Below are 24,997 nucleotides of genomic sequence, written 5' to 3'. Positions count from 1 at the left end.
CCCGTTTCCTGAGCTGGAAAATGGAGATAATGGTGTCTACCTACTTCACAGGGTACTAGCATTACTATTACATAAAATAATACAACTGAATCCCTGGAAAAAATGGAAGGGCTTGATGGAGTCAATGACAATGATTTTCATTGCCTCACTTTTAGGAAATAACTCTTCAATAGTCCTTCAATCACTGATGGATTGGAGATTTAAAAAACAATGTTATTTTTACAGAGCTCAGAAACTCTTTATTGACTACACACTGAAAAGTCTCTTACTAGTTATTTTCTGCAGAAAGAAATAGAGATCAAATACTTTACACAAGGCTGGTGTTTCTCGGAGCTAAGATATTGCACGGCAGCAATGATTAATGCCCTCTGAGCCACTTGTAAGCCTTTCCTCTCGTAGCATGTTAATAGGTTAAGTTTTCTTCACGATTACTAATTTCATATGACTTCATGGGATGATTACATATTTATGTATTATTTATTATGCAAATCTAGCATTATACATTATTTAAAGCCATATTAACAGTATGTATTATTTATGATGGAACTGTATTAATATATATTATTTCAAGTAACTTTGGCTAGGGCTTTTTTTTTTTCTTCCTGTGGATCACGGGCATTGGAAGTTAGTATTCCACTCAAGAATCCATGCAGCTCTCCTTCCAGGGACATTGCCAGCAAGCTCCCTATCAGCGCAACTTCTGCATAGCCATTGTCTGTTAAATGACTCTAACATTAAGGGTTCTGTGATTGCCCACAGTCATGGTTCGATAGTGCCACCCCTTTGAAAAATTGTGAAGTAGGTGGTTTGCCATTGGGATTCCACCTTCTCTGATAGCAACCGCTATTCTCAGAACATCATCTTTCCTATTCTGGAAGAAACTAATCAGGTAAATCTGAGAAACTGAGTCATGGTAAAAGTACTTATCACTTAAGATGTATTTGGCTGCAAGTCACAGAACTCCTGAAAAACAGTGGCTTAAATGTTAGGAATGTACATTCTCTCATTTAACAGGAAGTCCAAAGGTAGGTAAATCCAGGGATTTTTTCATATTTCATTTTTTTTCATATTTCAATTTCTTAAAAACAAAATTGATTCCTTAAATAAAAATAATAACCATGTATTGTACACCCTGTAATATCCATACAAGTTAAATATATAACAACAACAGTACAACAGCCTGGAGAGGTAAAATGTAAGCATTACTGGTGAAAGACTTTTAAATTATGCTTATAAAAATACTCTGCATGGAGTGGTAGAGTGTGACTTGAAGGTAGACTGATAGGTGTATGAGAGGTACTTTAGGTTCCTCATACCATGCTGTGAGGAGACCGGTCACTTGGCCACAGTTGATTACATTAGACCTTCTCCACCCTAGAAGGGGCAACTATTTATCTTGACACTAGCACATGTTTTGAATATGGTTTTGTCTTCTAAAGTGTTTGACTCACTAACAAAAGATTGCACATAACATCACATTAGACCATGGGGCCCAAATTCCCACAAAGGAGATGCAGCATGCACATGACCATAGGATTCACTAGTTTTATCATATTCCTCACCTTCCAGAAGCTTCTGGGCTTCTAGAACGACCTTTTGACAGGGAAGATGAGGTGCCATCTTAGAGAAGATGCCCTAACAGAATGGGATGGTATCCGCCAGGTTGCAATATATACCCTAAGTCAATCACGTGATATATTCCCCTGGAAAATGTCCAAGAACCTAGAGGGAAAGGTAGCATCAATGGCAGTGATCTGGGGAATTTCTACTTTCTGTTCCTGACTAGGATATGTAGGTCTAAAGTGATAGTTCTGAAAGGAGTGATTGTTTCTCCCAGAGGACACAGTGAGAAGCCAATTAAACTGGAAGCTACCATTGCTGCCCAGTCACTTTGGGCTCCTGTGCCAATCTAGGTCTTGCAGAGGTTATACAAGCAAGGCAGGGAATTCTTCAGTAAATCAGTGATCCGCTAGACCATCTCTTGGTAATCCTTTGACCCACCTTCACAACACATGGACTCAAGGAGCAGCCGTAACCTGAGATGGTGACAGCGACCAGTGTCTCAGAACATTCAGGGATTAGGAGTGTATGGCCCCACCAGCTTAGCCACCAAGACCTTCAGAGATACAACTGAGTGGGAGGAATCTAGAATGGGTAGCAAAGGAAGGAGAGGAAAAGTATCAGTAATGGCTTTGAGACCAGCTGCAGAGGTGGGGGGTATAGTTCATTCCACTGTCTTAACATTGTTAAGTTTTCTTGTGAAGAGAACCAACCAAGATCCTGAGAGGCTGTTTCCAGATGGGCTGAACTCCATTTGGAGGAAGACTCAGTATAATGGAGAACTATAGTGATACGCTTCTGAGATCCCCTTGCAGGATTTTTATAACTGCTTGGAGTGTTGGTTAGTGACAACTCATAACCAAATCCCTCCCCAGGAATTTCCCTCTGCTAACAGGACCTGCCTTACCCAAGCTGACAACAGTGTGTGGTCTATTCTCAATAACTGGTCATGGGGTGGGGCCCCATTCTCTTTCCTCAACTTGTACAAATATAAAGGACTATCTCAACTCCAGAATTACCTATAGATTATCTGAGATCCCTGTTGCAACTTCATGACAGCTCACCTTGTCCCCATGTTGAATCCTTCTTCTTTTATTGGAATTGGTGTCAATTCCAAGAGCGTTCCCCTGTAAACCTCCTGCATGAAAATCTGAGAGACTCAGAGTCTCTCCTCTAGAGAATCCAATATATGACATCCACCATGCTCACCATGTCACATACAGAGCGCAAGAGGCAGAGGCTGGCAAGTGGTATGCTTAACACATAAAAAGAACTGCTAATACAGACTGTAAGGTACTAAACCACCCTCGAGTGAAGAGAACTTGAAAAGTCTTTGAGGCTACCACCTCCACATACTTGGAAGGCTAGCCTTGGTCTCAACAGAAATGTACAAGTGGGTATCATATTTTGAAAATGGTTGGGAAAGTTCTAAGAATTTGCTATATTGGCATAATCTCAGAGCAAAATGCCGTCAGCAGATGAGAACCCAAATCTCTTTCATGACAAAGCCTCAAGATGTTGAAGGCGGATAAAATGGCAATATAAGATGGCAGATTTACATCTTTATAAAATATAAAGTGGCAGATGAAAGGACAACTTCATTAATTCACTGAAAAATTCATCTAGATTGGTCTTCTAAAACAGTACCCAAAAGCCAGTTATAAACTCAACTCCTCAGCACAATGATGAACATATGTCCCCAACACCAAACCTTTGGGCAGAATCTCTGAAGGACTCTTCCAGTCCCCTGAAGACCACTGTTCCTCCTTGCTTGCCTTTACTGTGATAAAATGTCCAAAATCCAGATGACCTAAGATGATCTGAACAACTGTCTGGAGTAGTAAAACCTTTGTGAAATGCCAATTCTTACATCCAACTTTCCATTATTTCCTGCTTATTTATTCTACATGAGTATTGTCCAGTTCTCTTTGTACTCTGGCTTCCTGGTCATTAAAATTTTTTTTCAACTTTTAATTTAGATTTACAGAAAAGTTGTAAAGATAGAACAAAGCGTTCCTGTCTCCTCTTCACCTGGCTTTCCCTAATGTTAACATCTTACATAACCACTGTACATTGTTAAAACAAAGAAAGTAACATTGGTATGATACTATAAAATAAACTACAGACTTTATTTGGGTTTTGCCAGTTTTTCCACTAATCTCCTCTTTCTGTTCCAGGATCCAATCCAAGATACCACATCACATTTGGTTGTCGTGTTTTCTTAGTTTCCTCCAATCTGGAGCACTTTCTTATTCTTTTCTAGTTTTTCATGACCTTACAATTTTAAACTCTTATTCAATCGTTCTGTAGAATGTCCTTCAATGTCTCTTTATTGATGTGTTTTCCTGATTAGACTACTTCTGGGTTTTGGGGAAGTATACCACACAGGTAATGTGTCCCCATCACATCTCAGACGGCACGTCTGAGTTTATCGGCACAACAGAGTTTATCGCTGCTGATGTTAACTGAATTCCCTACTCCCCTTTTTTCCTTCAATACTTTATTTTTTGGAAGCAAGTCACTAAGTCTAGCCCACATTCATGAGGAAAAGGAGCTAAGCTCCACTGCCTGGAGAGAAATGCCTGTATGTATTACATGGAGTTCTTCTGTAAGATTTATTTCTTCTCCCCATTTATTTATTCAATTATTTATTTACATCCATATGGACTTATGAATATTTATTTTATTATGTTATAATCCTTAACCTTTTAATTTTTTTTTTTTTAGTTTTATTTTAGAGAGAATGAATGCGAGCAGAGGAGAGAGGCAGGGTAAAAGATAATCTTGGGCCGGCTCCACATGCACCCTGAGATCACGACCTGAGCTGAGATCAAGAGTCAGACAATTAACTGACTGAGCCACCCAGGCGCCCCTGCTGTAATCCCTTAGAGGAACTATTTTGTTGCTCCAATTGTCCCAGCTTTGGCCACCGGAAACGTCTATGTCTTTTTGACATGCAGGTACTATTTGTTTATTTGTTTGTTTGTTAGCACTTCCTTACTTTCTTAATTTCTGGCATTATAAGATGCTCCAGGCTCATCTGGTGTTTTCCTTTTCCCAGCCCCAAATTAACCACTTTCCCATGGACCCTTGGTTCCTTTTTTTGGAGAATGGTTGTTAAAAACCAAGACCTGGGTGCTGCATGTGTTTGTTGCTACTGGGCTGAAACTATCCACATTCTCTCAGTGGTCAGACCTATATGTATATACGAACCCATATGTACACATATGACTCTACTTTTGTATATATCCATGTGCATCCATATTGAAACAAATATGAGTCCATATGATATCTCTGACTCTAGTCCTTTACCCCAGGGTCATTTCTAGCTAATCTTCCTTGTTTATCTGTAATGTTTTTTTTTTCTGAACCATGAGAATCTGACTCCCATTATCTATAATTTATTTATTTATTTGTTCAATCCCCATGTACATGTAGTTTCAGAATTGCTAACTTACATTCCCTCAAGAAACAAATTTACCAGGTATCGTGTGCAGTTCTTTTTATTTTTGGCTTTGCAGTAATCCCTAAAAATACCACTTTCCAAAGTTAGTTAGGTCAGCTCCTTTTCCCCCACTCCCTTCAGGAAGGTTATGTTGGACATTTACAGTGCACCTAGATTCATTTGTCACAGTCTTTATTCCATCTTGAGATTCTCTGACATTCTGGTTGATTTTTAAATAATCTGAATAAAGTTCATTCTTTGTGGCGTACAAACATATGGGATTTACCAAATGCATAGTCATGTAGCCATCACCCTAGTACTACACAGAGCAGTTCTATTACCTACAAAGTTTCCAGTCAACTGCTCCCTATTCCCTCAACCTCTGGCAACCAGTGGTCCGTTTTACCCACGTATAGTTAGCCCTTTCCTGAATATCACATAAATGGAATTTTACAATATATAACCTCTAGGTCTAGCATTTTTCCCTTAGTTAAATGTGTTTAAGATATATCCAGGGTGGGGGCACCTGGGTGGCTCAGTCAGCTGGGCATCCACCCTTGGTTTCAGCTCTGTTCATGATCCCAGGGTCATGAGATTGAGCCCTAGCCCGGGGGCCATGCTGAGCATGGCGCCCGCTTGAGATGCTCTACCTCCCTCTACCTCTCTCCCCAATTCACACACACACTCTCTCTCTCTCTAAAATAACGACAACATTAATAACAATAATAACAAATCTATCCAGGGTGTTGCATAAATCAATACCTCATTCCTTTTCATTGCTGACCAGTAGTCCATTCTATGATTATAGCACAGTTTATTCATTCATCTATTGAAAGACATCTTGATTGTTTCCAGATTTTTGTCAATTATGAATAAACTTATATAAACATGATGTGTAGGTTTTGTGGTATAAACTTAAGTTTTCAATTCACTTGGGTAAATACTTAGCAGTGGAGTTACTGGGTTGCATAAATGTGTGTTTATAAGAAACTGCCAAACTGTTTTCCAAAGTAGCTATAGAATTTTGCATTCTTACCAACAGTGGATGAACTTTCATTTGCTCTGCAATCTCAACAGCACTTGGTTTTATCAGTTTTTAAAAACAATTTTAATAGATGTGCAGTGATACCTCACAGTGGTTTTCATTTGCATTTCCCTAGTGACTTAGTAATTTTTAACATTGCTCTTTGCTTGGTTTTTAAAACTTCATTGACATCAGCCTTGGGAAAGAGATTGAAAGAAAGGATATAGAAAGTATGAGATTGTAGGACAGGGAACAAAGGAGGGGAAGTGATGCAAAGTAGAAAGGAGGTTTACCTGTAATTGGAAGACCAAGATCTAAATTGTGGACCCACCACTGGTGGTCTTGCAAAAGTCACTGAACTTCAGGACCTCAGTCTTCTCATAAATAAATTGGAGGTAAGTTGTGGCAATTGTGTGTGTCTGTAAACACAATCTGCACGTTGTGCAGTGTAAGGAGACAGGATTTGTATTCTAGTCTCTCTCCTTCTTTAGCCAGTTAACCTTCAGAAGTACATCCTGTATCTCTCTACGTTCACTTTTATCCAGCACCTTCAGGCTTTCCCTGGTCACCATCCCACACACAATGCCTCATCACCTTCCATTTTCCTAATCTTTCCCTCATTTGTCATAATTTACCTTTTCTTTGGGAAGATGGGAGTTGTAAGACGGAAGGGCCATGACTAGTAAAGGCAAATGCAGGCCTGCACCATGAAAAGAACATGATAACTAAACTCCTAAGAGCTCTAACTCTGCTACTAAATGCCTCCAAGTCATTTAATCTTTCCAATTCTTCATTTTTTCACCTATAAAATGGAAATAAGAGCCGTGATGAGGTGCAAATGAATAAATGAATGTCAATGTTCACAGACCTGTTTGCAGTTTTGCGTGACGCATAAGTTCCACCTATAAGCATGGGCTTCAATGTCCACTCTCTTCAGGGTGTTTCTAGAGATTCCTGGAGTCCTTGAAATACTGCACATTTGCTCAAGGCCCGTCCCTTCTTGTCTTCCCTTCACAAGCCCTACTGACATCTGCTGTGTCTATGAGGATGCTGCTTTCTGACTAGGCTAGGGGTTGCCTCCTGGGCTACTAAAGCCACCAAACCCTTGAGGTGCCAAAGAATACTACAAGTTCTTTACCTCTGCCTGGGTCACTGCAGTGGCATCATATTCCATGAACAAATGGGCTGACTACCCACACTCTTCACATTTCTGTACCACAGAAAGTAGTTTGGATCACAAAGAGCACTTGCTTGGGCTCCCAGTCTTAGCCCCTCAGGAAAGTTGCTCTTTCAGGACTTCCTGAAGACTATCTCCTTCAACAGAGGCTCAAAGGTCAGTGTGGGGCTGGGCTGGAGCCAAGTTATGACTTCTCTAACATCTCAGCCTATGTCCCATGCTCTGCCTCCCAGAGACCTTGATAGCAAATACTTTCTCCTGATTGACTCCTTCTTACCATGCAAACCACACAGGGAAATAGTTGCAAGAGGAGGATAATGAGGGTGAGGTTTTTCTAGAACCACCCATACAATTTCAGGTGAAGTTGGTTCACCTGGGACCATCCCACAAAAATGCAGTGAAATAAAAGCATTTTATAAACCTTAAGGTTCTATCAGATTTTTATTATCATGATTACACATATAGTCTCCATGCTACTATGTGAGCTACTTTCAGGAAGCTAGAATGCCGTCACCATGGAGTTAAGATAATGGGAATTTCAGGGCCTGGGAAGGTGGCTAGAATTACACCCCTCAGACGCCCTTCCCTAGCACACTTTCCTGATAAGTGTGGCCCTGCCACTCCCTCTCTCTTTAAGCAACAACTCTTGTGTTACTGAACATACAACTCAATTCCTGCTAGAGGCAATGTTGACCTGGTGGATCAGAAGCAACCAGCCTAACACAGGGCACAGCAGCAGCCAGATCTTTCACACACTGCTTAGAAACACATTTTAAATAAAGAATGTAAGCGAGACAGAAGAACTGGCCTCCCATCCGTTCCCCAGCTCTGGGGGAGCCCTCAGAAAACTCACTCCGTGGGAGAACAGAGCTCAGGTGATGGCATGCTTGCACTGGATGAGGAATGGAAGAAAAAGAGCCTAATACCAAGTTCTGAAACAGAGATAGGAACCAATGACAATTTGCTTGGCTGTGGGCTTTTCTGGCTACCTGCAGAAAGGTAGCGCAAAGGCAAAGCATTTGCCAAAGTATCCTCCTTTTAGTGTCCTCCCCAACCTCAGTCTCTGGTGTGAGCTTTGCGGTGCACATTTTAGCCCAACATAGAGGCTTAATGAATAAAGAGCGGGAAGCTCAACCAAAGTCTGGGTTCAGGACTCCATGAAGGCAGGAGTCACACAAAGGCCATGGTGTAGGGTCCTGGTGAGCCTTTCCAATCTCTCCTTTGATGCTTCTTTCTTTATAGAGAGGACCTGTGTGGGCATGTCTGCTGGTTGGGAGAAGAGGAAGAACAGGTGATTTGGTTCCTTTTTGAAAAGCAAAGCAAACAAGCAGCAACACAACTCTCTCAGCTATTCTTTTCTCCACTGCAAAACCAAAGACCTTCAAGAGGCCATCTCTGGTCCCTGCTGGCAGGTATGACCTTAACCCATTCCCCCAGTTAGAAAACTGAACTCTTCTCCTCTCCCACTTTCCATGCATTAAAATGAGGTGAATGTGTAACCAGCTATACCCCATGCCCAGCCATTCTGAGACACTGGGGATCCCCAGGAGGGAGGCTGGGCTTACAGGAAGTGTCTGAGGTGCTGTCCACTTGTTGTCCACTGCACAACAGATCCTCATGGTGGTCCATTCATTCTCGCCTTGCAGTGGTTCTGAGAGTTTTGCAGTGAAGGTGGATAGCAGCCCTGGGCCCAGAAGCCACCACCAGAGATTCTACTATGTAGACAGGACAACAAGTAGATGAAGCCACCTCTCGGAGGGCTGGACTTTTCTTGCCCTCCTACTGTTCACAGAAGCCACCGAGTAAGCTCTGGCCCAGGAGGAGTGAACAGGTGCCCCTAACGGAAAAGATGGCATCAGTCTGTTGTAGTTCTCTATCATTCCTCCATGGAAGATGCTCAGGACAACACATTCAGTGGCTTAGGGACAAGTGTCCCACAGGCTGAAACTCCCTCACTTTCCCTCCCACTCAGGAGAGCAAACTGTCACATAAGAGAATGAGAGCTACTTATTTTAGGTTTACCTCTGAATCTACAATCCTGTATTAAAATTCACTTATTTTCCAACTTTGGTGTTTATCTGTGGCAGATAATTTGCAAAATGACTTCTGAAAGTGGGTTCTGAGAGCACAGTGAAGAATACTATTCTACAGAGTGAGCGATTTGTTGGCGGGGGGGGGGGGTGGTGGTGGTGGTGAAGGGAGAGTCATGTGTGTAAAAAGACTGTTGAAAAGAATTTTTCTCCTTTTCCTTTCTCTACACCATCACCCATGGCTTTTGATCTAGATCTGCCACTCCAGAAATGCAGAAATGCCAGGAAAACGACGAAGAGGGATATGTGCTCACAACTTGGGAGAAACAAGGTGCCTTAAAAACTAGAAATAAGGTGTTGAAGAAAAGAGTGAGTCTTAAGTATGTCACTTAATTATGTCACATAAGCTAACTGCATATATTTTTGGAATCTGGGAAGAAAAGGGAAAAAGCTGTTAGCATTCTTTTTAAAAAGTTCACAAGAATTATCTGGTATCTCTCTACACTAATCATGGCAATGGTTTCACTAGGTTCTACCTAGAGAAGATGTTTCCCTCAACCAAGCAGGCAGTACCCTCTGGGAGGTATTAATGTATAGGAGATGGATTTTGAAACATTTGCAAACATTATATAAATAATACAAATTATTTAAATGGTCTTGCTACTTGGTGGCAGAATGACTCAGGCCAAATCAGGTAATAGTCAAGTTGAAAAATCCAGATGGGCTCAAATGGAGTGGGAGAAGAAATCTGGCTTCAAATCACCCCTAATTAACCTCATACTTTTTTTTCTGGAGCAAAAAAGAGCCTAAAGCTCTAACAGGACTGTGAATGAAAAACTATTCTGGAAACAAAATTAGCATGACTCAGAGCAGAGCAGTCTGGAAGCCTGGGCTGGCCTGGCATGCTCCAGGCTGACCTTATTAACAACAGGAGAGAAAGGAAGCTGCCTTCATGGCCCCCAGTGACATAGCTGTGAATGGCACAAGAACAACAGACTAGAAGCCCCACAGACAAGCAGAAAGAGTCACGACAGACACAGGAGGGGCCAGACCTGGGCACAGATCTGGATGCCAATTATTTGAAAGAGAGTATGGTCTAAAGCCAATTGGAAAGCCCAGTGCTATGGCACAGGTATGACAGGTTGAAGGACAGTTAGAGGTCATAGAGTAAGTGGAGTCGGAGACCACACTGTATTTTTGCACATACACACACGCACACACTCTGAGCCCCTTGAGGACAGGAATGTTTCTTACTCCCTCTCTATCTCCAGCAACTTACAAGAATTCCAGGCAATAGCAGGTGCTCCCTAAGTGTTGTTGAAAGTAAAAATGTGGAAGTGAGTTAGATCAAATGAGCAGCTGGTCCTGGGCAGGTAGAGATGCAATGGTTGGTCCATCTGAGCTGGCTTTAGGGGACGAGCTAGGATGAGCTAGGATGAGCTAGGAATCAGAGGGAAGAGAAGTGTTACGAGCAGCAGCCAGTCTAGGCAGTCGAGACACAGCTCTAGCAACAAGGAGCTGTCAACTCTGAAGCCATCTTGTAGCAAGACGTACTATAGCACAGTGTTGAGAAGTGCAGGGCTGTGGTTAGGCTCCCTGCACCCATGTCTCAGACTGCTGTTTAGTAACTGCGACACTTACTGGACCACTTACTGGTTCTTTCAATTCTTGATTTCTTCATCTGTAAATGGGAGTAACAACGGTGCTCAGCATACAGAGTGGTGTGAACTAAATGAGCTATTGCAATTAAGTATTTAGTGCCTGGGATACAGGAAGTGCCCAATAAACATTAGTGATTACTACTATTAATTATCCTTCTCCTCCATCCATAAAGTTTCTGTGTACTTTGTGGCATCATAGAACAAGTCCCAGCACTTAGAGTCCCCAAGGCTCTGCTAGGAATACAAGCCGACCTACCTCTCAAGCATCTGGCTTGCATGACCCTTGAGTCATTCAAGACATCAACTTTCCCCCCCAACTGCGTGGACTGGTGCAGTAGTCTCTCTGACTCTGCCTGTAGTCTCAGTCTCATCCAGCCAGAAGTGATATTTCTAAAATAGGAATCTAATCATAAGCTCTCACTTGACTGCCTAATATCATGATTTTCATTTGTCCTCCAGATCCTTTGGGTTTCCTTTCCTAAAAAGGATGAGAGAGCTCCTTGGAAAAATAGCTGACTCTGAGACTGGAGCAGGAAGTATATAAAAAGAACCTGGAACATCTAGTGGTGCCAGAAAGTAAGGAAGTGCTCACACAAACACAAAACCCCCCAGTGATGGGGGCATGTGAAAGGGACAGAGGAACCAACTGAACAGAGCCTCCAAGGGTCAAATCTGGAACCGTTTGAACACAAAATAAATAACATAGTATTAGATTATAACCCAAAGTATAAAGTAAATATCCATGAGTTCATATTAATGTAAGTAAATGATTGAATGAATAAATAAATAAATGGTAGAGAAGGGACAAATTCCCCCTGCAGAAGAATTCCAAATAAATTATGTAGCTGCTTCATCCTCAAGTAGGGAGCCTAGCTCCTCACTCCTTAAGTGTGGGCTGTGCCTAGTGACTTCTTTCCAAGGCTACAGAGTATGCTAAGGGGGAAAAGACTAATTTTATAGTGGAAAAACTTGGCAAACATTAGCTTAGCCAGGTGATCAAGGTCAGCCTTAGCGAAATGACTCATATGTGATAGAGTTCTTACATTAATAGCCTGTACCTTCGATAGAATGTGATGAGAATGACACTTCCTCTAGGGTCTTCTTCCAAAACTCATAATTCCAGACAACTCATGTTATAAACGTCAGACCAATCCGGTACCTGACCAGTACTCTTCGAAGCTGTCCCAGTCATCAAAAACAAGAAAGTCTGAGAAACTGCTACAGCCAAGAGGAGCCTAAGGAGACATAACAATTAAATGTGATGTGGTATCCTAGATGGGATTCTGGAACAGAAAAAGAACCTTACATAAAAACTAAGGAAATCTGAATAAAGTGAATCAAGTGTTGACTTCAGTTAATAACAATGTTTTAATAGTGGCTCATCAGTTGTGACTCATGTACCCTACTGATATCTGGCCCCTACCAGGTCTCTGTGCAATGTTCACAATTTTTTTTCTAAATCTAAAACTGTTATAAAAATTAAAGGTCACTAAAATGAAAGAAAACAAATAGGAGAGAATCAAAAGACAAACGTCACCTGTTTTGGAATTCTGGTAGGCTCAGTTACCATTAGACCAAGCACATTCCAAATCAGCGGCAACATCTCCCCCACCCACAGGCACACTCAAGCTCTGAGTTCTTCAGAGAGGTGAAAACAGGGTCACCCCACTTTCTTCCATCTGGAACATAGAAAGCACCCAGGTTCACTACCTCATCATACAGAGGCAGCCGGGCACAGGGTTGATGGGAAGCTCAGTGTATGAAATGAGGCCAATTGGCTCTGCCATAAACTCAGGCAAGCTCCTGATCCTCTGTGAACCAGTTTCCTCATCTATAAAATGATGAAACAATCACACTTAGCACATAGAGCTGTTGGGATAATATATAAAAATGGTTAACGCAGTGCCTGGCAGATAATGATTATGGAGTGTGACCATCTTCTTCTTTCCAGAACTTGCTGAGTAGAGCCCAGTGTGTGGATTCGACACACAGGAAAAACAGAAATGCTTCCTGCTCTCTAGAAGCTTCTTGTCAAAACCAAAGTGGACAGATATGGTGGTAGTTAGAGTCTATATCAGGCAGTGAATTGTCTAAGTGACTTGGCCAGATCTAGCTGAGGAGCCCAAGCGGCAGTTTATTATGGAACTGAGGCTGTACGTACATTTGGAAGGGAAGCCACGTTGAGGTCTAACATTTACCCCGAGGCGACTCACTTGGCCATTTGCTGAGTGGATTGATTTCCAGAGGATCGGAAAGCTCCGTTTTAATACATTCCAGCCAGTTTTCAGCCTACACAATGATTACAATCAGATCCAAACCAGTTTGAGCAGAATTTGCCAGTAAAATGTCGTAAGACGGCAGAGCCAATTCTTTATTACTTCAATAAATCTAAATATACAGCAACTACAGTTTTAACAACAACCCGTTGTGTTGGTGTAATTTTAACACAAATAGCAATTGTGTGTGTCTGGTATGATGTGTTCCCACAATTTTGAGGTCACCCTGCTGACTGAGCAGAATCCCCTCCCCCCCCCCCCCCATTCCCACCGCCACCACTGATAGTTACTGAGGGTCTCCTTCATAACCACTTGGCTATTTGACCAGGTAGAGATGCCAGCTGTTGCTGGTGTCGCTGTCATTCCTTTCTGAGGACCAGGAGAGCAATCCCCATGCACCATCCAGCTGGGCAATTTCCTGGCCGAGTGGAGAAGCTCCTGGGTGCTGGATGTGGAGGCTGAGCTTCTAGCTGTTATAAGTCCCTGCTCACACTCCAGCTCTGGTAAGCCAGTCTCTCAGAAAAGGCAAAGAATGGAAGATTCCCGTGAACCTCAGGCCGAGGCCAAGCCATCCTGTAGGGTGCCGTGCAATCCTGTTCTCTTCTAGAAATTTGGTACATTCTCATTTCTGTGTAATTAAAAATTACATATTCAGTAGGTATACTAGTCAGAGCCTTTTAACATAATAGCAGTCAATCTCTACGTATCTACTGTGAATCCACTATGTCAAGTATCGTGGGAGGACCTTTTGGTTATCCTCCAAAGCAGGTCACTTGTAATACATGTTTTGTGTTTTCTTCCAGCATGATCTTTCCCACTTTAGGTGCCTCACCGATTTCACAATACTTTCAGCATGTTATATTTTAAGGTTTTCTTTGTTTCACTTTCCTTTTTTCTTCTTTCATATTCGATAGTTCTATCATGCAGGGGAAGGAAAATAATAAAGTCATCTGATAAATGCAACTAAAGCACAATAACAATTGAGTCCTTCTGGTTAAATGAAAGTTTCTAATAAGAATTTCCTATTCATTCCACTCTACTGTAAATAGTTGATTAATTCTATTCCCAGCCATTAGGGGAAAGTTAACTAATGTTTATTGAACACCTACTATGTGCTTTATAGACAGAATTTCACTTGGACTTGGTTATTATAGTCATCACAGATTTGCACTTTTTTTTTTTTTTTTTTTTGTTTTCAGGCAGTTGAAGTTCACATTTCCCGAACACACCCACAAAAGCACAGCAGAACAAATGATCTGATGGGTGCCTTAATACCTGACCTTCACCAGGGCAGTATTCTCCTATGGAATCCTGCATTTTTATATACTGGCTACTCAGTAAGAGTTGTTGAATTGAATAGATAATCTTGTTTAAATCTTTATATCTACTCATCTCTATGTACAATGATGTAAAGAAATCTTATGAAAAAAGCTAAGTTAGCATTAAAAATTATTCAAAATGTATACAAATGTTTTGGAGTGATTTCTGACATTTAGATCTGTCTTTGCCCAATATTTGGATGTCTTGATAAGAAAACAAGAACTAAACCAATATTTGAGATTCTCAAAAGATCAAGTGATAGGTTAACTCATTTTGAATGCTATTTTGGCTTCAGAAAACTCCATGTGCAAAAGTAAAAATTAAATATTGGCAAAGGCTCCCCATGCGTAAGTGAGCACAGTCAACTCAAATTTTGCACTCCATGCAACGTCAGTCAGTCTTGCTTTTTTTTTTTTATTTTTAAAATAAAAATTTTTTTTTTAACGTTTATTTATTTTGGGGACAGAGAGAGACAGAGCATGAATGGGGGAGGGGCAGAGAGAGAGGGAGACACAGAATTGGAAACAGGCTCCAGGCTCTGAGCCATCAGCCCAGAGCCTGACGCGGGGCTCGAACTCACGGACCGCAAGATAGTGACCTGGCTGAAGCCGGACGCTTAACCGACTGCACCACCCAGGCGCCCCAGTCAGTCTTGCTTTGTATACGTGATGGGCCCACGTCACATGACATCACATGTATGGAAGAAAATCAAGTGTTTGATCATTCAACCAAAATGAATTTACTGAAAATCCCTTGCAGGTATATCTGTAGAGTACCATCTGGGGAATACAAAGGATTAATAAGATAGGGTCCCTCTCCTCTTGGAGAGATAAGACTGGCACAGTTAAAATATATATAAAGGAATACAAAAGTAGGATCCAACTCAATTTAATTATTATCTGATTGAAAACCATTAAAACTTAATTCAACAAATCCTTTTTGTGATCTAAGTACATACAGGGCTTAGTCATCTTTCAACTTTGAACATCCGTTCCTACCAAATGCTTGGCAATCAGCAGGGAAACAATACACTATGAATGTACGAATAAACGAATCTTACTGTATGGAAAAAGCTTACAAGGGAGTAAAAAGGGAAGATGAATATGTAAAGAACTGTAACGTTCACTAGCAAATGATCACAATTCAGTGTTATGAAAGTGTACAAGTGGAGAAATCACAAGGCTGAAAATTAGCCATATAGGTTCAGTGCCAGATAATGTAATTGGAGTGAATTCTAGGGCAATGGTTGAGGGTGAGGATGTAAAGTTGAGCTGAGGCATACAGTGAAGGCCTATCCTAGGCGATGGGAGCCATAATGGGGTTTAAAAACAGAACAGTCTAATTGAGCTATGCAGTGTTAAGAATAAGTCAGAAAGTTGGGTCAAGCAGATTGGGGTGGGAAGAAAACAGAGGTAGGAACATGGTTGAGGAGGGTCTCTAACAATTGTATACAGATAATAAGAAATAAGAGGTTGAACTAAAGTGGACAGTAGGATAAAGAAAAGAAGTAATTTTTCAAATATGTAACAAAACCAACTCTTTGCTCTAGAAGCTTCTGGTCAAAACCAGGTTATAGGTTTCACTTCCTGAGTGTATATGAAGCACTGGGATGAGGGATGGAAAATAAATCTAAATTTGAGGCTGAGAAGAACATAGTTGCTTCACGTTGTCTGTTAAAGATTAGAACTTTATAGTAATTTAGGGAAACGAGATTTCACTCCTAGCTGGAGAAGCAGGGATGGTGAGGATTTGGGGCATACGCTGAGCTGGATAGAAAGACAAGAACAGTATTGTTCAGAACAGTGAGGAACAACAGGCAAAGCTCTGTTTACATATCTGTTATTAACAGCAATTATTTAATCTGACACCTCTTGAGTTTATTGAAGCAATTATTTCGATATTAGGTCTACACAATGCCAAGCACTGGGATATTTTGTAATAACCCAATAAATTACAAGGATTTTGTTTGTTTGTTTGTTTGTTTGTTTGTTTCATTTTGTTTTTAATCTATGAGATCATGTAGTAACAGATTCGGCATTTGGCTGGTTTTTTCATATTAAGGTTTTTAATCTCTTGGAAGATCCATCCAAGCCAGAGAGTATATTAAATGCCATCAATTTAGCCAGAATGTCATAAGGAGATCATAAATTACATAAGGATATGTATTTTGGAAAATGTTATTTTCCAAGTGAAATTTTTGTTTGTCAGGAAAATTAAGATCTACAGAACAAAAGAAGACAAAAAATCATTTTGTTCATTTTGGAAGTAAGTCACAAAATTCTAAATTATTTCTAAAGGAGAGAGGCATCTTTATAAAGTGAGGGAAATAAATGGAAGAATAATTAAATAAAAAAGTGGTGAATCCTCTATGTTTCATTCTCAATTGACAAAGGGTCAATTCTGGGAAAAAAATTAAAATTATTTTGTATCAACAAGATCAATTTTGGCAACACACCATCTTTGAGATTAGTAGTAACATGGCCTTCCTGATTTTTAAATATTTTGTTTAATGTTACGACTCAAATTTTACTGTTTTGGTCACGAATCACTTTGGGGAGCTGACAAAAACTGTATACACTGTCCTCCAGAGAACCTACAACTTCAAATAAACAAACAATGGTTGCATAAACAGACTCCAAGTTGACATCCTCTGCTACCCATTTCATTCTTGAAAATAGCAGCTCAAACAATGCTCCTATTTGCAATTGCTAGATGAATGGAAATATGGCTTTGAAGGATTTACCACTCCAGTGGTATTTGGTCTTTGGTTCTGTTTGAAATCATGATAATAATAATTCTCCTAATCCTACACATTCTTTAGAGAAGCTTTCATTCTTTATAAAAGCTGTTTGGCCCTGAGATGTGAGGTAAATCTACATCCAATGACCCATACACACAACTGGACCCAATTCCATCTGCCAGGATCCCATGGTGGAGCGGGCCTGGTGCCCAGCCCTGGAGCCACAGTCCCCAGCCGTTCTCAGTGGCCTGTTGGTGGTGAAGCAAGGTCTCAGGAACACCACCGGATACCTAATATTTTTGAAAAAAACACAGTGACATGTGTCAGACAGCATGAGAACCACTGGCCCGAGGTAGTTTGCAGTTTCTATGTTAGGTCAGACTACATCTTTTTCAGTGACATCATATCCTTGTGAAGCCGGGTAGGGCAGTGGCTGTGTGAAAAGCAAGCACTGCATGAAAATCAGGGCAGAGTAGGAAATGACGGTGGGGACTTCCAACTGGAGTCTAAGATTTAAGAAGCTGTGCAATACCTAATAAGGATACATATCTCGTTGGCAAGTAATTATCATTATTTTAAAATGGAATAAAAATCTTAATATTTCCCTTCAATGTGTATGTATTATTTTTTCTCAAAAAGCTGCTGAGTTGTTAGGACATAAATATTTATGGTTTTTTGGACCTAACTACTGAATAAGCGAAACTATTAGGTATTTCTATGGGCCTATGGGCATCCTGAAAAATTGCTGACACATCAAGGGCATTGTGAACTGAAAGTGTGGGAAAGACTGTCCTACAGGGGAACTAACTTAAATAAAACCCAGTCCCTGCTTTGTAGCTGCTCAGAGAGATATAGGTCCTACAACCACAGTCATTCAGGATATTTGCCATAATAAGAATTTAGACAAAAATCAAAGAGCTAAGAAATCCCAGATGCCATTCTGTTAGAGGCAGAGAGACAACATGAGGTGGCATTTGAGTTTAACCTTAAAAGACAGTGAGACTTTAGTAGGTGAGAAAAAGAGGAAGAACATTCTTCTAGAAGGGAACAGCATGAGCAATGGCACAGAGGCATAAAATAAACACCTTGTTTGGCTGGAAAGAATAAGGGAAAGGAGTGGAAGAGCTGCAAATTTTTACCTTGGATGATAGCAAGGCAAAGGAAGCTTCCAGGCAATTGTGCCTTAGAAAGCTAAATATTACAGTGATATGAAAGGTGGGTTGGAGACGGGAAGTTAGGGGGAGAATCTATTGAAGACGACTATCATTTCCAGCTTGGATTAAACCTCTTGTTTGCACAAACTGTGCTTTATTAATCTATGTATGGATATTACCCGGGACAAGCCGGATAATTTGAGACACTGAATAAACTTTGGAATTTGAGGTACCTGGCGAGACAGGGAAATAGCTCATGGTAACTATGGGGAAATATCCTATGGCACAGTAGAGAGGTCAAACTTGCCATGTCAATTTGGAAATCATCCACCTAGAAATGAGAGAAGGAACTGACAAAATAAAATTTCACAGGGAGCAAATAGAGATTAAAGAGAGAAGCCCAGTGACAGATCCCTGGGGAACATCCACCCCTGGGAAATGAGGATGAGCTGCCAGCAGAAGAGACAGGGAAGGATGGAGGGGTGCTGACGGGGTGAGAACCAGAGGGAGCGCTGGCCCGGGGAAAAAGCAGGGCAGACTTTCAGGATGGAGACAATAGTTTATAATATCTAAGGGAGGGGGACATCCTGCAAGGGAGCTACTGGATATGGTTCATCAACAGGTCCTTAATGCCTTCGGGGAGGACAGGTTCAGAAAGATTTAGAGGTGAAAGTCGGACTGTGGTGGAAATGATCAGAGAGGCCCTTCTGGAGAAACTCGGGGGGTGAAATGGATCTGAAATAGGAGGATTAGGTGAAAAGAAGGGAGGGAGCCTGGGTGGCTTGGTTGGTTAAGCATCTGCCTTTGGCTCAGGTCATGATATCATGGACCGTGAGTTCGAGCCCCAGGTCGGGCTCTGTGCTGACAGCTCAGAGCCTGCAGCCTGTTTTGGATTCTGGGTCTCCCTCTCTCTCCTCCCCTCCCCTGCTCATGCTCTGTCTCTCTCTCAAAAATAAATAAATACTAAAAAAAAAAAATTAAAAAGAAAAAGAAAAGAAGTGTGTGGAAAGATAGTTTGAGGACAGGAGTAGCCTGCAGGGAGAATGCAGTGCAGAGGAATAGAACACAATCAGGTCTGTGTTCAAGAGAAGAGATCATTCCAGTTTCCAGTGAGAGGGAGGGAGTGGGATTAAAAATATGATCAGTTTCCTCTCTCGTCCTCCCTTTCTTTCTTCCCTTCCTTTCAATTCCTCTTACTCAGAGCCAGAGCAGGGTGAGGAGGGTGACCAAGCAGGGGTGGATGAGAGCAACCTGCACATGGCAGGGAGTAGAAGGGAGTGCACTGGACAGGTGAGGCAGCTGTCCATGCAGGAGTAGAAGCAGAGTAAGGAGTCCGGCAGAGCAGAGTGGGGTGCAGAGGGGGGATACTGATGCCATGGGGTATTTCTTATGTACAAGAAGACTGACCAAGTAAGTAAACATGTGAAGAATAAGGGGGGCTGAATTGCTCACCGCTGAAGAAGGGAATCACAAGTATGAAAGGAGAGACACCTAGAATGAACTCTGGTTTGGGATTGGAAATGAAGATACCGGTGTAAGCTTATGGATTCTGATCTATGTAATTATAAAGAGAAGTAAACATACACACAAGTGCAGGCGTGTATAATACAACACACACACATTTCCGTAGCTTTGTCTGCTAAGAGGGTTGAAAAGGCCTGGCAACAGCAAACTCTCAATAGCAATGAACACACCTAGTACAAACGAGACTTTTAACTAGCATTCTTAGCTAAAAGAAACCAGGAGAGATGGATGATTCCAGGGTTGGGCACCGAGAAGTACAAGATGAATCCGGCATTTCTTTTTGACTCTGAAGATAAGGAAGCACTCATGGGAGGCAGGTCAAAAGGATGCCGAAGCCAGCCTGAAGTGGCTTCCACTGGCCAAAAGGGTGACAAGCTGAGACCAATAGAATGCCAATAGAAGGCTACGCCCACTGAGTAAAATAGGGTATCATGAGTCCATACAAACAAATTAGTTGATTGACAGTTTGCTAAGGAAGAGGATATTGACATAGCTGGAAAGGACCTCCCACAAGGCATTTTTTAACCACAAAGGAACGAGGAGGAACTTTACAAAGAGGAGGCTGGGTGACACCACTTGACTCCAGTCCAAGTGAACATCATCAGTAACAGGTCAAACTGCAATCATGGGCCACCTGAGAGGTGGCAAAGGGGACCCAACATTGCTCCTGGGTTATTCCTGCTAGAGATGCTTACATTGAATCTAATCATCAGGAAACATCAGATGAACTCGAATTGAGGGACTGTCTGCAAAATAACCTACCTGTAATCTTCAAATATGTCATGAAAGCTAAGGAAAGACAATGGAAGTGTTCCAGACTAAAAGAGTCTCAGTACATTTTGTGCATAAAAGCAAGTCATAGAATAAGAGAGTTTAATACTATTTAAATATAGTTTAAAACACTGCAGGGGCACCTGGGTGGCTCAGTCGGTTGAGCATCTGACTTTGGCTCAGGTCATGATCTCACTGTTGGTTGGTTTGAGCTCCACATCGGGCTCTGTGCTGACAGCTTAGAGCCTGCTTCGGATTCTGTGTCTCCCCCTCTCTCCATCCCTCCTCCACTCACTCTCTCTGTCTCTCTCTCTTTCAAAAATAAATTAACATTAAAAAATTAAAAAAACACTAAAACAGATTATATATTTTTTAAGGGAGCACAAATATGTAGCAACATGCTAAAATCATGCATTGAAATGACAGTGTTTATCTTTTTGGGGGGAGGAATATAGAGAATGAGTTTGAGGAGGGTGTCCACAGCGTGGCCTTGGTGATCGATTGCTGCAATTAACAGACTGTCCCAAAAAAGAGTGGCTTTAAAGCCACAGCTATGTATTTGCTCATGACTCTATGGGTTGGCAGTTGGGCAGGGCTCAGTTGGTGTGGGTCATTTCTCCTCTACATAGTGTCAACAGTGCTTGCTCATAGGTCTTTGTCCAGTTGGCTTGTCAGCTGCAGCTGTCTGTCCAAGATGTCCTCACTCACAGCTCTGGGGCCTCAGCTTTGATGCCTGACCCTCTCTCTGTATGAGAGCTCTCTCCATGCACTCTCTCTCAAGGAGAGAGAGCCTGGGCTTGTTCACAAAGTGGCAGCATTCCAAGATGCTGAAAGAGGAAGCTGTGAGGTTTCTCTCTTAAGGCCAAGGCTCAGAAGCCATATAATGTCATTCCATCATATCCTATTGTCCAAATAAGCCACAGGGCAAGCCCACAGTCAAGGGATGGAGAAATAGGTTCTTGCTGGGAGGAGATGCAAAGAACTTGCATTTCACTTTTTAACGTGCCACTTAAGAGCTCCCATTGGGTATATAATAATTTATTTATGCAAATCTAGCAATATCTATATGATTTGATAATACTGAGTACTGGACATAGTTGTCTATTACATTATCTCCTATACTTGGGCTTTGTGTATGAAATACTTCACAGTTTAGAAAAAGCAAATGAAATTAAAATGGTTCCAACTGACTTCTCCTTCTAGAGGCATCCCACACATGCAGTAGAGACTATACCTTCTTTCATGCTCTTCAGGGCCCCAGATCTGTTCAAGTTTCTGCCCTCTCAGAACCTGACTGTTCAGCTGCCTTTTCAATTCTAGAATATAATCCATAGACTTAAAAAATACACTTTATGATAAAAAGCAAATTATACTTGGAGAACAATTTTTTGTGTGTAAGAGGAGAACACGGCTGAGTAGGAGTTGGAGCTTCTGGAACATGCACTTTAGGCATCTATTTATTGCCACTGATTTTCACTGAGACTGACAGACTCTTGGGCTAAACTCTGTCCATATATAATATTCAGAGATACACAGATAGAGGGTGAACTGGGGTATCCCTGATGGGAGCCAGATTACAGAGTGAAAAGTGATGGAGGTCCCCGGATGAACAAGGACCGTAAGGGGAAAGGAAGGACTGGTCAAGCACACAACAGCAGGGTTTAATTGTGGGATGAGGTCGTGGCTCCTGGCACGTATGCCTTCCAGTATTGAAAGTGACCCAGGCCAGCTTGTGCATCAGAAAGAAAAGAGTCTCTGAGTATTGAAAGGGCTAGTTTGCTAACAGCTCTAATGTTTTTGAACCCAAGTGGTTGTGCTTGGGAGCCCCAAAACATTTAATAAAGAAGTGTTTTCCTTCTCAATCTGTATGAGCTGTAGTGAAATTCTGGCTTCAAAGCATTTCGATGCTTGCTTAGTATCATCAAGATGGGGTGGGGCAAATCCACCTTATGAATGACTTTGGGGTCAGGGGCCATGCAAAGAGAGCCCACAGACTCACAGTGTTTCCTCTGTGAAAATATAGGCCTGGGCTAGACAGTGTAGACTTGAGGGCTGACCGGCTAACAGGCCACTTTGTGCATACACATAAGCATGGCCTTGGGGTTTCCAGAAATATCTTAGGAGGAGGGCTTTTCAAAAAGCATCTTCTGATAGCAAAAGGGATGGGGCCTTGGGTCTACCAGCACTGAAGTTTTACTCTTAATGGGATTTAAGAGATAACTAACTCTCAATGGCTTCAGACTATGTATTTGTATTTCTTCAGCATTAATGCAACTAACATTTAGCATGTCTTTAATTACAAGAAGTTTATGGCATCTATATAGAACTCATTTCAGACTCTAAAGCCTCAGGACACTGTAAACATGTTTATAATGTGTTTTCTTTAAGCATTGAATTTACTCAGACTATTCCAGAGAACAAACTGCCCTACCAGCATTGGGTATTTGCAGGCTCTAAAGAAAGAGACTTTTATTATCTGATGATTAATGGTGAAAATAATGACCACCAACTGCTGAGGTGGATCTGATACCTTTCCCTCTTCTTCCTTAGATCAACCTGTAATGAATCCCTAATTCTTCTACTGTGGCTTAGCTTTTGTATTAGTCAGGGTTCTCCACAGAAGCAGAACCAATTCATTCATTCATTCATTCATTCATTCGTTCATTCATTCATTCATTCATTCATCATAAGGCCTTGCCTCACATGACTATGGAGGCTGAGAAGCCCAAGGTCTCCAATCGGCAAGCTGGAGACCCAGAACTGATACCGTGAGTTTCAGTCTCGATCCCAAGACCCAAGAACCCTGAGAACCAATGGTGCAGTTCCATCCTGGAAGCCAGCAGGCTCGAGACCCAAGAAGAGCCAATATTTCGATTCAAGTCTGGAGGCCAGAACACACAGATGTCCCAACAGCTCAAGGTGATTAGGCAAGAAAATTTCCCTCTTCACCGCAAGAGGGTCAAGCCTTTTAGGTCTATTCAGGCCTCCAACTGATTGGATGAAGCCCACCCACTTTAGGGAAGCCAACCTGCTTTATTCCGTCTACCAATTCAAATGTTAACCTCCTCCACAAACACCCTCATAGAAGCACCATGAGGTCAACTCTAGTCAACACATAAAGTTAACCATCACAGTTTTATTATGCATAAGATTCACAAGTTTTAAATGTGCAATTCAGTGGGTTTTGACAAGTGCATAAGGCAGTGTAACCAACACCATGATTATAATACAGAACATTTTCATCAGCCCCAAAAGTTTCCTTGTACCCTTGTCCCCGAGCCCCCAGCCCCTGGCAACCACAGAAATGCTTTCTATCACTATAGCTTTGCCTTTTCTAAAAGTTCATATAAATGGAACGACAAAAGATATGTTTTTTTTTTATGTCTGGGCTTTTCACTTAGCATAATGCTTTCAAGATCCATCCATAATGTTTAGTATCTCCGTAGTTCATTCCATTTTATTGCTGAATAGTATTCCACTATATAGACGAACCACAATTGTTTACCTATTCACTCGGTGAAGGAAATTTAGGTTGTTCTGAGTTTCTTTCTCTCTTCCTTTCTTTCTCTCTTTCTTTCTTTCTTTCTTTCTTTGGCAATTATTAAAAGAGCTGCTGTAAACATTTAGGTGTCCATTTTTGTGACAGCACAAGTTTTTATTTTTCTAAGTTAAGCACCCAGGAGTGGGACTGCGGGGTCTCCTAGGAAAATCTATGTGTACGTTTATAAGAAGGTGCCAAACTATTTTCCAGAGGGGCTAAAGGATGTTACATTCCCACCTGCAATGTATGAGAGGTCCAGTCTCTACGTATATTCCTAATAAACAGTATTTCAGGACAACCATGGAAGGAAGTGTGAGGAGGAGCAGACGGAGAGAAACCCAACAGGAATTGGTTGTTCTAGAAATAAACTAAGCTCCTATCACTGCGAAAACTTTAGAGTTGAGATATTTGAGGTAAGAGAAGGAAAAAGGGTAATAAAAAGGCAATTATGACTTCAAAATGTAGGGGATATTTGTTGAAACAAAAACAATCACTGGCTATGAAAATGGCCTGTGGCAGACAGAGTCGCAAGAAAAATAAACAAGCCTTATTTAGGAAACAAGACCTAATGAATGAAGATAGAGAAAAGCATTCAGTTCAGGATATTACCCGCCCTGTCTTTTGTGTTACTCTAACTGCAGTGTGTCCTTGTTATTGAGGAGAGATTTATGTTCTTAATATTAATTATTACTATACATACAAGACATAGATCTGTATGAGGGTGACTAGCATAGTACAGCGTTTCTTAAACCTTAATATGCATAGGAATCACCT

General features: G+C 41.4%; 1 long non-coding RNA gene across 2 annotated transcripts in view; it reads right to left on the bottom strand.

Moving 5' to 3' along the window:
• Positions 1 to 13,254: 13,254 nt before the first annotated feature.
• LOC125176853 (uncharacterized) overlaps positions 13,255 to 24,997 on the bottom strand; it is a 236,674-nt gene continuing 224,931 nt past the window's right edge. For both annotated transcript variants that reach the window (XR_007156416.1, XR_007156415.1), the window contains one exon: positions 13,255 to 13,801. This is a non-coding gene — a long non-coding RNA (uncharacterized LOC125176853). The remainder of the gene's footprint in view (positions 13,802 to 24,997) is intronic.

This window comes from Prionailurus viverrinus, chromosome A1 (assembly GCF_022837055.1).
Source record: "Prionailurus viverrinus isolate Anna chromosome A1, UM_Priviv_1.0, whole genome shotgun sequence".
Lineage (NCBI taxonomy): Eukaryota > Metazoa > Chordata > Mammalia > Carnivora > Felidae > Prionailurus > Prionailurus viverrinus.
Note: the sequence above shows the minus strand (reverse complement) of the source record. Positions and strands in the feature narration are given on the sequence as shown.